This window comes from Mustela erminea, chromosome 10, assembly GCF_009829155.1.
Source record: "Mustela erminea isolate mMusErm1 chromosome 10, mMusErm1.Pri, whole genome shotgun sequence".
Lineage (NCBI taxonomy): Eukaryota > Metazoa > Chordata > Mammalia > Carnivora > Mustelidae > Mustela > Mustela erminea.
In genome coordinates, this window is record NC_045623.1 from 79,188,699 (window position 1) to 79,200,606 (window position 11,908).

Sequence of the window (11,908 nt, forward strand, 5' to 3'; positions counted from 1 at the left end):
TAAATAAATAAAATCCTAAAAAAAGAAAAAAGAAAGAATGACTGGAACATAGAAAACAGTGTGTAAATGTTAGCTATTATTCATCTTTGTTTTCATCTCCTCCTTTCTCCTGTTTTATACATGGGGAAACTAAGACCCAAGAAGTCAAGGGTATTGCCCAAGGCCATGGTACAATTAGAGAGTAAGGCTGGGCCTAGAACTGAAGTCTTCTGATCCTAAGTTCAGTGTTTGGTGCATCACCCCAAATGTCCCTCAATCAACAACCTGTTACAGTTTCCTTGGAGAAAATGTTAGAACCCAAGCCCTGAAGGTATTACGAGATCTAATTAAGAAGCAGCTCCCTGCATCTGCTCCTGGTTGGAGAACAAGGCTACTCCAACTTGGCCTGCCCAGATGGGCCGCCATGCCTGTACAACTGAGGAAGAGGAGGGTTTAGTAATGATAATGTAAGACAAGGTCATACATTATCTCAAGAGAAGTGTTTTGCAAAGAATCGTGCAGCCAAAAATGTCTGCTAATATTTAGGAAATCATAAGGAACCAACATCAGTGATCTCAGCTACCAGAGACACCAAAGTGGGTGATTCACAGGAGGATTCCTAAAGCCACACCCCAAACCTCTGTCTGGTGTCTGCCAAAGCCCTAGGCCTGTTTGCCACTGATAGAGTAATAATGGCCTTTCCTTTCCTTCTGCCTTCCAAACTCGCATGAGCACCTCTTATTTTCAAGACAAAACCTAGAACCCTACTGGCGAGGGAATCTGGGAAATGTAGTTTTGATGCTTCCAGCCCCCAAAATATAGGGAAAATCATAGAAGGTAGTGAGAATGGTGATGAGCTGACAATATGGTAAGGCCCACCCTTTTGCAACTCATATGCATTCTTCTATCCGTATTTAACTTTCAAACAACATTGCTGTTCCCCTAAACATAAGGGAACTATCCCTCAGATAAATAAAGATGTTGTTATGGGCTGAATTGTGTTCCCCTCAAATTCATATGTTGAAGCCCACCTCCCAGTACCTCAGAATGAGACTGTATTTGGAGATAAAAAGAGGCATGATGATTAGGGTGGGGACCACTACAAGGCTCCTGTGTGTGCGACCAGGGCTCTGAGGCCTCCTGCAATAAACAGAACAATCCGGTACAGCAGAAATTATTCCACATAATTTTCAAATGGCCTATCAGATATTCATTTGATGGAAACGATATTTATTATTTATCTCAACCTAGAAGCTAAACCTCTCTTCCACATGTATGGTTTTAATAATTATGGAGTTTCCCAGGAACACCACTTCTGTGTAATTAACTGACGGAAGAAGGGGCTTTGTCTTGTTTAGAAAATCAACTGCAGGGACGCCTGGGTGGCTCAGTGGGTTAAAGCCTCTGCCTTCAGCTCAGGTCATGATCCCAGGGTCCTGGGATCAAGCCCCGCACTGGGCTCTCTGCTCAGCAGGGAGCCTTCTCGCTCTTTCTGCCTCCCTCTCTGCCTACTTGTGATCTCAGTCTGTCAAATAAATAAAGTCTTTTAAAAAAAGAAAGAAAGAAAGAAAGAAAATCGACTGCAAAAAACAGCTGCTGTCTGTATTCGAGATGGCAGTCCAGTTCTCCCTGATCAGTCTGCACGCGCAGCTTTGGCAGGCAGTGTTTCTAGGAATGGCTGCAAGCATCTGATAGTTACATGAGGGCTTCTGGTGAAGTTGTGCATAATGTGTATGTGTTCAAATATATAACACTTTTATGCACTACTTTCGTCTTGCTTCTCCCTATAATACAGGGAGGGAGTTAGGTTCATTACTTTGAAACGATGTGTAGATTGGTGTGAAGGGGAGTATTCTCCACTTGCCACTCCGGACCTGATCCACTCTCTGCTCTTCTGTTGCTTGCTTCCTGCCCCAGGAGGCAGACTTCAATGAATGGTATCAATCAGCTCTGTTACCCAGTGGCTTCCTGTTGAGTTCAGCCAAAGGGAAATACTACTCCCTCATCTTGGCCCTTCAGACCTAGGAATGGCAGACAAATCCTTCCAGTGCTTCCTCATTCCTTGTTGGTTCCTTTAACTTTGCCCACATCTTTTTCAATAATCCCTTCATTAAATTGGCTTCAGTTGGACTCAGCTTGAGTATACCATCTGTTTCCTGCCAGGCCCTAACAAATACACTAGTTACATTATTTCTGAATTTCATTTTAGGACAGTAAAGGGCAAATTACAAAAGATTTGTTATAAAAAGGAGTAAATCCAGAATGTGGAACATTCTTGAGGACAATTGAGCTGGTTTCTGCAATAAGTCAGCAGAATGAAAAAATAGAGGGAGGGGGAGGATTGCTAGAGATTACAAGGACTGAAAGGGCACGACAACAAAATGTAATGTGTAGACCTTGTTTGGATCCAAATCTGGACAAACCCTGTGTAATAACGCATATCTGAGACACAAGGGAAAGTGTAATTATGGACTGGATTTTAAATGATACGGAAGAAAGATTTTAAATTTTGTTAAGTATGGTGATGGCATCATGGTTAAGTGAGAAAATGGCCCATGTCTTTAAGAAATGCATACTGAAGTATATAGGCATGAAATGACATGGTGTCCGGGATTTGCTTTGAAATACTTCTGCAAGGAAAAAAGAAAAAGAGAAAGAGGGATAGATAAAGCACCTGGGGGAAAAGGGGATAGACAAAGCAAATTCAATATTATTAAATGCTGAGTCCTGGTAATAGATATAAGGGGATGCATTGTACTGTTTTCTCTACGTTGTTTGTATGTTTGACATTCTTTATGATAAAGCATTCTGAAACTAAATTAGATTAAAATCAAAGGGACATTTTGTCTAACAGGGGGCATTAACCAAGAAAGGAAGTGAAGACAAGAGAAGAGATTTGGATTGAAATAGGAATATATCCAGGGGCGCCTGCGTGGCTCAGTCGTTAAACGGCTGCCTCTGGCTTAGGTCATGATCCCAGGGTTGTGGGATCAAGCCCCGAGTGGGACTCCCTGCTCGGTGGGAGCCTGCTTCTTACCCTCCCACCCCCTCTGCTTGTGTTCCCTCTCTCAGTGTGTGTGTCTCTCTGTGTCAAATAAATAAATAAAATCTTTGGGGCGCCTGGGTGGCTCAGTGGGTTAAGCCGCTGCCTTCGGCTCGGGTCACGATCTCAGGGTTCTGGGATCGAGTCCCACATCGGGCTCTCTGCTCAGCAGGGGGCCTGCTTCCCTTCCTCTCTCTCTGCCTGCCTCTCTGCCTACTTGTGATCTCTCTCTGTCAAATAAATAAATAAAATCTTAAAAATAAATAAATAAATAAATAAATAAAATCTTTAAAAAAAAGAAATAGGAATATATCCCGGCAAGATCTATAAAGGAGAAAGGGAGCAAGAAAGTAATGATAATAATGAGACCATGGACCCTAAGGTAAATAGACAAGGTGAAGGGTAACAAAAAGGTAGGTAGTAGGGCCAATGGGCTGGGTGAACTGAAGAAATTGAAAAGTTACTGGATTCAGAATACCAAAGAGAGTGAGCCCTCTTGATTTTAGCTCACGTCATGATCCTCAGGGTCCTGGAATTGAGCCCTGAGGCAGGCTCACTGTTCAGCCGGGAGCCTGCTTCTCCCTTTCCCTCTCCCTGCATCTTCCCTGCTTGTGCTCTTTCAAACAAACAAATAAATAAAATCTTTAAAAAAAAAACCACACATACAAAAAGAATGCAGCTAGGAAAGGTATAGGCTGACGAATCATAACCAGAACATAGAAAGAACTCCCACAAATCAATACAAAACAAAACCCATTCAATTAAAAAATGAACAAAAGAAAAAAAATAAAAAATGAACAAAAGATATAAATAAGCATTTCACAAAAGAACACGTTCAAGTGGCCAATAAACATATGAAAGGATATTTAAAATAATATCTCATAATAAAATAAGATGATATCTCATCCAAAATATGCAAACTAAAACCAGGAGATTTTTTTTTTTTTGAGATTTTATTTATTTATTTGACAGAGATTACAAGTAGACAGAGAAGCAGGCAGAGAGAGGAAGGGAAGCAGACTCTCTGCTGAGCAGAGAGTCAGATGCGGGGCTTGATCCCAGGGGCTTGATCCCAGGGCCCTGAGACCATGACCTGAGCTGAAGGCAGAGGCTTTAACCCACTGAGCCACCCAGGCACCCCAGACCAGGAGCTACTTAAAACATTCCTTAGATTCCTTAGACGACCTTCATTTTTTTTTTTTTTTTTAAAGATTTTATTTATTTATTTGACAGAGAAAGAGAGATCACAAGTAGGCAAAGCGGCAGGCAGAGAGAAAGGGGGAAACAGGCTCCCCGCTGAGCAGAGAGCCTGATTCGGGGCTCGATTCCAGGGCCCTGAGACCATGACCTGAGCTGAAGGCAGAGGCTTACCCCACTGAGCCACCCAGGCACCCCTCTTAGATGACTTTTTAAAAAACTATCATTACCAAGGACTGCTGGAGATGTGGAGCAATTGGAACTCTCATACGTTGCTATTTGGCAGTTTCTTATGGGCCAAACATAAACTACCATGATGCACCAGTTCCACATCCAGACATGTATCCAAGAACAATTAGTTTAAATGGCCATCAGAAGACTTGTACAAGAATGTTCACAGCAACTTTATTCATAATAGCCAAGAATTGGACAAACTCCAAACATACAAAAGGAGAATACAACAGTTTGTGATATATTTGTAAAATGGAATTTTACCAGCAATAATCAAGATGAAAAAGATGCTAATCTACAGAACAACTTAGATGAATCTCAAAAACACTGTGCTAAGACAAAGAAGCCAGACACAAAAGAATACACAAATGATTCCCTTCATAAGAAGTTCAAGAATAAGCAAAACTAATCTATGGTAATAGAAATCAGAATAGTGGTTACCTCTGGTGAATTGGGTATTGATTGAACAGGACACAGGGAACCTTCAAAGGAGATAGAAATGTTCTCTATCTTCAACTGGGTGTAGGTTTTATGGGTTTAGACATATGGGAAAATTGAGCAATACAATTAGATTTGTCCATCTTCCTATATGAAATTATACCTTAATACAAATTTTTAATATAAGGAGTTTATTTTTAAAAATTATAAAAGCAAAATAAATACATTATTTTTACAGGAAATTAAAACCAAATATAACTAGGAGTGCCTGGGTGGCTTAGTAGGTTGGGTGTCTGCCTTCAGTTCAGGTCATGATCCCAGGATCCTGGGATTGAGTCCCACATAGGGCTCCCTGCTCAGCAGGGAGTCTGCCTCTCCCTCTCCCTCTGCCCTCCCTCCCATTTGTGCTCTCTCTCTCTCTCTCAAATAGATAAATAAAATCTTTAAAAAATAAAATAAAATAAGTAAAACAATTATAACTAGAGGAATGAAACCAAGACTTGAATCCATTTCTGAGGACATGGCTCTATCTTCAACTCCCTGCACGTCTGAGTTAGAACTGAGAGAAGGCGTGTTTTGTGTAGATGATAAAGAACAGATCTAGGATCTGTGGGGGCAAGGCACAAGGACATAGTTTCCAATCAAGATGAAGAAAATCTTTTTTACACCTTACTCCAGAAATGAAACAGGCGGACTTGAAACAGTCGGCCAATGGTAGTGTGTGGGAACAGAAGGTGGCCAGCCAGCCACAAGGCAGAAATATTGTAGAGGGCATCCAACACCAGGTGGGGGTTGGATTAGACAACATAGGTCTCTTTCCTTGTGGCCTCTATTGCTGGGTCCCTTTAAGAAATAGCAGTGAGTTGAACAGCTCCTCCCACACACTGCATTGCCCCTACTGTTAATAGAGATGACCAAGACCATCTGCTGGCCGCCATAGAATGCTGGGGAACTAGATCTGGAGACTGGGCCCTGGTGGAAGTGAAAGGGCAATCAAGGACACAGGACAAGAGTATCAATCCTCCGGACACCTGGGTGGCACAGTCAGTAAAGCGCCAGACTCTTGATTTCAGCTCAGGTCATGATCTCAGGGTTTTGAGATCGAACACCACCCCCTGCATGCACAGGGCTCCTCACTCAGCAGGATCTGCTTGAGATCCTTTCTCCCTCTCCCTTTGCCCCTTGTCCCACTGACGAGTGCACTTTCTCTCTCTCTCAAATAAATAAATATATCTTTAAAAAAAAAAAAAAGTGTTGTTCCTTAAGAAACTGACAGTGTGGTGGGAAAACAAAAAATAACTGAGTGGGGAGTGAAACCTGGATTCTGATGGAGTTCAAGGCAGGCTGGCTCCAAAATATGCTATTTTGGCATACTGATTATTTTGAATTAAAGTTATTTAAGAAACAGCCAGTACAAAAAGGACACTCTGACCTTGCTTTGTACCCGTGAAAGCCAGAGATAAATCTCTTAAGTGAAAGATTATCGGGAGGTGAAGAGACATCCTTATCACCAGAGAATGGAATTCAGGGCCAAAGCCTATATAAACACACCTTGTTACTTTTACTAATTTACTACCAAGCCCAGATTCTCTTTAGAATTCCTTACTAACTGAAGCTCCGAAACATGTTTTCTTTGTCCTACCAATTCCTCACAGATTTATGTTTCTTTGTCTAAAAGGTATAAAAGCTGCCTACTTTGGTCACTTCTCTGAGATTCATATTTCTACAAACTCCCATAAGTATGAATTAAATTTGTTTTTCTCTTGTTAATCTTGCTTATGTCAATTTAATTCTTAGACCAGACCAAAGAACCTTGAAGGGTAGAGTAAAATTCCTGCCGCCTCCAATAATTCCATCTTGCTTCTGCTTCTGGCTGGTTGTGTGACCTTGTGCAACTCCTTTGCCAACACTGAGCCTGGGGGCCAGGCAGGGCCGTTCCCCTGCCTTCCTCTGTGCATTGTTTGAGGCTGTCTGGGAGTCCTAAAGTGGAAGATGCTGGGATGAGTGACTGCTGTGACTCTGTTGGGAAACAGAGAGATTCCAGGCTTCATTCCCCATTTCTTAAGCTACTGTGAAAGCAGACAGTCCTGCCCCCCTCCCTGCTTTCCTGGCCCTAGGACATGGGTAGGACATCCCTGACTCTCCCACAAGCTATCCAGCCCCTGTTAGATCACCTAGGGGTGGGGACCCAGGCTGCCCATCCTAGGCCAGTTTCAGCAGGATCTCTGCAAGACGGAGGGCAGTTTCCTGGATGATGAGTAATCAGAGCTCACTCTGGGCTTGGTTACTTTAGGGTTTGGTCCTCACCCCGGAAAGGGCCTTAGGCCACAGCAGTCAGGGACTTCTTTGATTGCCCTAGAGATGTGAGATCCACCCAGCTCTGCCCAGCTGCCCTGTAGGACAAGGGGGAAAGTCTGGATCTAATTGAAAATACCCAGACCTAAACCTTTCCTCACTCTCCACATCCTCTGGCAATGCTGCTGCTTTCTTCTCCCCTCCCTGTCCTGCCTCTCTCCCTGGGGTTGCAAATAAATTTTAGCAAGTAGGCAAATTTGCAAATACAGAATCTTCAGATAATGAGAATCAACTGTATGTTGTCATGGGGGAGCCTCTAGGAACCCCTGACTCAGCTGGAAGAGTCAGGGAAGACTCACAAAGAGATGCTACTTTGGCTATTCCTGTAATACAGAGAGGTCCAGACAGGGGGACTGTGATCACAAGCTAAGTTATGTGGTTTGACAAAGGACAATTCTTTTCTATTCATCCGTAGGTATTTGTTGCTCTCATAGATGTGATCTTCTCTTTCACCGTATCTTCTAACTCAGCACTGAACAATAAAACTTTCTCTAATGATGGACTCATTCTATAACTATACTAATACAATAGCCACTAATCACATGTGGCTATTGAGAACTTCAAGTGTAACTAGGATGATTGAGAAACTGAATTTTAAATTTTACTTAATTTTAGCTATTTTAAATTTAATTCAAATAGCCCCATGGTTATCATGTTGAATAATGCAGTTTTAACTTATTGTGATTTGTATATATAAAGGAAAGGATATTGATTTTTATATATTAATTTCATACCCCATTTCCTTACTGAATGTTGTTTGTGGCAGTTTTTCAGTTGATTCAATTGGATTGTCTTGTAATATGAACATATTATTGACAAATAAAGATAATTTTACCTGCTCTTTTCCAATTTTTATTTCTTTTTCTTGTCTAATTGCATCAGCTAGTACCTCCAGTTAAAGGTTATATAGTAATATTGGTGAAAGTGTGTATTCTTGTTCCTGACCTAATGAAATATGTAAGTGTGTTTTTTCTTTTTTATATATATAAAAATGATACCAGCAGGTGACAAACAAATTGTTCTGCCCCCCTAGCTTGCTCCTCCTCCTGTGTTCCCTGCACTACTGAGTTGAGGTGCTGCTGTTTTCCAAGTTAGAAATCTAGCAATCACCTTTTTTCCTTCACCCTGTTCTCTCCCTTGCCTTGTTCTCACCTTGTCCCTCCTTCCCTCTATTATCCAGGCCAACTACCTGCCAAATCTATCTTCTTTCCATTTCCACTGCCACTACCCATCTGGTACTTTTCTCATTGCCTAGAAACATGAGAAGGGTGCCCTGGAGGCTCAGCTGGCGGAAGGTCCAGCTCCTGATTTCAGCTCAGGTCATGATCTTAGAGTCACTAGATCAGGCTCTGTGCTCAGCGGGGAGTCTGCTTCTCTCCTTTCTCCCCCTCCATCCCTCCCCTGCATGCACACATGCTCTCACTCTCCCTCTCTCAACAGAAAGGAAGGAGGGAGGGGAGGGAAGAAGGGAGGGAGGAAAGGAAAGAGGGAAAGAGGGAAGGAGGAAGGGAGAGAGGAGATGAAGGAAAGAAGGAAGGGAGGGAGAGAGGGGAGATTAGAAGAGCATCTACTACAGGGGCACCTGGGTGGCTTAGTTGTTAAGTGTCTGCCTTCAGCTCAGGTCATGATCCCAGGTCCTGGGATCCTGGGATCAAGCCCTGCCTTGGGTTCCCTGCTTGGTGGGAAGCCTGCTTCTCCCTCTCCCACTCCCCCTGCTTGTATTTTCTCTCTCTGTCAAATGAATAAGTAAAATCTTAAAAAAAGAAGAAGAAGAGCATCTGCTGCCTTAGTCACCTTGTTTCCACTTTCACTTCCTTCAATCCTTTCTCCATAAAGCAGATAATACAATCTTTCCAAACAGTTCATCTGTCAGATGGCTTCCCTACTTAAAACTTGTCAGTTGGCTTTTTGGCTGTTCTCAAAATAAAATTCAAACGTTCACTGGGGGCTACAAGGCCGGGATGGTTTAATCCCTAGACCTCTCCAAATACACTTCGTACCACCTGCCCTCTCATTCGCTACACTTGGGTTGTGCTGTTTCCTTTCAGTACTTCAAATACACCAAGCTCTTTCCTACCTTGGAGTCTTTGCATTAGCTGATTCCTCTAGCTACAGTTCTTTCCCCACAAGCTCTTTGAATGTCTGCTAATTCTCCTTCTTCTTGATTCAAGTCAAAAGGCATTTTCTCAGAACATTCTTTCCTGAGCACTCCATTGAAAATAGTCTCCATAGGGGAGCCTGACTGGCTCAGTCGGTAGAGCAGGTGACTCTGTACCTTGGGGTTGTGATTTGAGGCCCTTGTTGGGTGTAGAGATTATTTAAAAATAAAAACTTTAAAAAAGATAAGTTCTCCACCAATTCCCTCTGTAACATCCCCCTGCTTCTTTCATGATGCTTATTACAATCCAAAATTATTTATATGCCCATTTATTTGTCATTGGTCCTCACTGAACATGTAAGCTCTACTTTATTCACCACTCTATCCTCAGAGGCTAGCCAGTGCACCTAGTAGGCCCAATACAAATATCTGTTCCATAAATGGATAACCAACCTCATAGAGTCAAGGACAGATCAGGAATTCCTTCTTTGAAGTGTTGGAAAGTATTGCTCCTTTCTTCCAGCAGGTGGAGCCAAAGCCACACCTGTGCCATAGCAGGAGTTGTGGGTGGGGTGTATGATTAACGTGGCTGAGGACAGTAGGACAGTCAGAAGGCAGGCAGGATTTTTTGTATTAATGCTAGACCCAAGCATAGGGAAAGTCAAGATGGCACTTTTCCCAAAGGTTGGGTAGGTATGAGCTGTCCAGGAAGCACATGGAATCACTGGTGACCAAAGGAGTTTCTGGGATCCCAGGTTGTTTTTCTGCTCACAGCAACCACCCCCCCCAGCCCCCGCCATATCATCCCCCAAGAAATCAGCAGGGGATCTTTGAGGAGGAGACTGTGAGCGTAAAACTGAATAGAAGGGTTTCCATTCCAAATCCCTCATTGTACATTTGGGGGAAACTGAGGACAAGAGAGAAGCATCATGATGGGTCAGTGCCAGTTGAGTGTGGCTCAAAAAACCTTGTTATAGCTCATGTTTAAAAACTCAGCCCCAACCCACCATAGCGTGCCTGGCCCTGGGCTCGATATAGGAAGCCTCAGTGGACAAGGGGCATGGACGGTCAAGAGCTGCCCCCAAAGAACAGGCGGCAAGAATGGCTTTAGAGAGGCATTCTTGGAACCAAGGCACATTGGACCAGCGTCTGCCAGATGGACCAGGGGCCAGCAGTATATTCCAGGGCTGGGCAGGTGGCCTGTGGGGCTGGGGAGATCAGCAGGTGTCTCAGACTTCCTCCTGAAGGCAAGAGGGACTCAGAGAAGGGCTTCTAAATAGGAGGACTACTTTGGTCATCTTGGAGAGTTTGTGGAAAGAGTGTGAGGAGATCAAACCAAAGACGGAGACCAGGGCACCTGGGTGGCTCAGTTGCTTAAGCGACTGCCTTTGGCTTAGGTCATGATCCTGGAGTCCTGGGATGGAGCCCTGCATTGGGGCTCCCTGCTCAGCAGGGAGTCTGCTTCTCCCTCTGATCTCTTCCTCTCATGATCTCTCTCTCTTTCTTTCTCATTCTCTCCCAAATAAATAAAATCTTCAAAAAACCAAACCAAACCAAACAAACAAAACACAAACAACAACAAAACAACAGAGACCAGGTAAGTAATTGCAGGGATGGGAAAGAAGCAAGCAAGCTTGAGTGGTTTAGGAAATTTAAAATAACATTTTTTTTTTAAAGATTTTATTTATTCATTTGACACAGAGAGATCACAAGTAGGCAGAGAGGCAGGCAGAGAGAGAGAGAGGAGGAAGCAGGCTCCCCGCGGAGCAGAGAACCCTATGCGGGACTCGATCCCAGGACCCTGAGATCATGACCTGAGCCGAAGGCAGCGGCTTAACCCACTGAGCCACCCAGGCGCCCGACATTTATTTTTTTAAAGACAGGATTTGGTGGTTATTGATGTAGAGGGAGGGTGAGGTAGGAGTAGGCCTCTGCAAGCATTATCTGAGTTCCTGAGCCTTCCAGCTACAAAGGCCAGCCCAGAGCCCAGGGCTCCTGCCTTTCCCAGGCAGGCTGACCCTGAGACAGCAAGTCTAAAGGCAGCGAGACCTGGCTTGATGTGGTAAGAAGACTGTCAATTCCCATAATAGCCTAAAGGACTGGGTAAGAGCACTGGTCCTGGAGCCAGACAGCCTGGGTTCAAACATCAGCTCCTCCACTTACTGTCTGATGACCTTCGAAAAGTTATTTTTCTGTGCCTCAGTTTTCTTACCTATAAAATGGGGGTAGTAATATACCTACCTTCTAGGGGAATCATGCATATAATTGTGCCTGATAGTAACACTTGATCAATTTATGAAAGTGGCTTGGCAGAACTTCAGAGCAACCCTGAAAATGGAGCCCTAAACCCGAAGTCTGTATGTCTATGCACTTTTCTTCTCTGGGCTTCGTTTATGCATCCATAAAATAGAGAAGTTGGACGCATAGCCCCTGATCCTGCCAGCTTTGCTTTCCCAAAATTTGGAGCTTGGCCTAAGTGTGTGAGACCGGTGATGTGCTGGGGCACGTCCCTACCAGCTTGTGAGAGCCAACTGTTCAATTTTCAGGAATTTGGCCTTAGTACAACC